Raw genomic sequence first — 1,154 nt, forward strand, 5'->3', positions numbered from 1 at the left:
AAAGAGAATAACCATATGATCCAGTGATACTGGATCCAAAGAAAACTGAAGACACCTAAAAGAAAACTAAAACACTAAATTGAAAAGATATATTCATCCCTATGTTCACTGTAGTATTATTTACAATAGCCAAATTATGGAAGCAACCCAAGTATCCATCAATAGATGAATGAATAAAGTTGTACATACATACAATAGAATATTACTCAGCCATGAAAAAAGAATGAAATCTTCCCATTTGTGACAACAAAGATGAATGTAGAAGGTATTATGCCAAGCAAAGTAAGTCAGTCAAGAAAAACAAATAATATATGATTTCACTTATACAGAGAATTTCAGAAACAAAACAAATGAAGAAAGAAAAAAAACGAGACAAACTCTTAAATACAGAGAACAAACAAGTATTTATAAGGGGTTAAAGGACTAGCAATTTAGATAAAAGGGATTAAGACCACGCTTAACTTAATAAACATCAAGTAACTTACAGAATTGTTGAATCACTACAATGTACACCTGACAGTGTATAACACTGTACATTAATTATACTTCAGTTAAAACACACAACACACACACACACACACACATCAAACCAAATAGCCATCTGTTTTGACAACAGAAACTCCAAATATGGTCTTGAATTTTTTTCCATGTGGAATACCTTCTATCAATAACAAAATTCATTTAATACCAGTTACACAAGTTTTTTACTAAGAACATTTTTACAATTCTTTTCCATTTTCTAAATGCAATTTCATTGTTCTATAGATCAGCAAGGCTTACTTCAGAAACAATCTTGCAGTCATCAGATATAATTTTGCTTCTTGAGTTCTTGTGACTAGTGTCTTCCCAATATTTTTTTTATGTTGAATATAGTGGGTAATTGTCATCATACTAATATTTCTGAGAAAATAAATTTATACCTTTGGTTTGGCTTCCTTTCTGCGATCTAGTCATAAGTTGCTTTTCTTTCCCAACTGTCATGGTGCTGCTCAGAGACCCAAAGGGCTGCCAATGTATTTTAAAATAATTCCAGATATCCCAGCCTCCAGAAAAGCCATACCCCAAAATAAAATGTGCTTGAAGAAAATAACATTTAAAATCCTCTTCTGAAGTTGTGGCACTTATGTTAAAACGGGATTTTCCCCCCTTCTCTA

The sequence above is a fragment of the Crocuta crocuta genome, unplaced genomic scaffold (assembly GCF_008692635.1).
Source record: "Crocuta crocuta isolate KB4526 unplaced genomic scaffold, BGI_CrCroc_1.0 scaffold64, whole genome shotgun sequence".
Lineage (NCBI taxonomy): Eukaryota > Metazoa > Chordata > Mammalia > Carnivora > Hyaenidae > Crocuta > Crocuta crocuta.